We start from the raw sequence: 356 nt of genomic DNA, 5'->3' as shown, positions 1-356 counted from the left end.
TTGTTCTTTCATTTATATGGTTGCAAAATCATCATATTATTATTAACTATGTAGGTCAGTCATATCTTCAGCTTCAGCAACATTATAAGAATGAACAAGAATAAATCTCTCAAATCTGGATCGGTTTACATTCGACATAAGTTCGAAGCCAGAGTGAACTTTGCTATTCATACTTCAGTGTATTGCTTAATTTTACATGACCGTATAGTCGAATACAATCCAATAAGTAAAGGGGTGAACGATTGCTATAAAGCGCCGTAATTGAGCTAAATTATTTAGTTTCACTTAGAATGCAGTACGTGGTGGACGCTCAAGGACTTAAACTACAAAAATAATGGATTTTTCTTTGAAAGAAT

Source organism: Belonocnema kinseyi, chromosome 4 (assembly GCF_010883055.1).
Source record: "Belonocnema kinseyi isolate 2016_QV_RU_SX_M_011 chromosome 4, B_treatae_v1, whole genome shotgun sequence".
Classification (NCBI taxonomy): Eukaryota; Metazoa; Arthropoda; class Insecta; order Hymenoptera; family Cynipidae; genus Belonocnema; species Belonocnema kinseyi.
Note: the sequence above shows the minus strand (reverse complement) of the source record.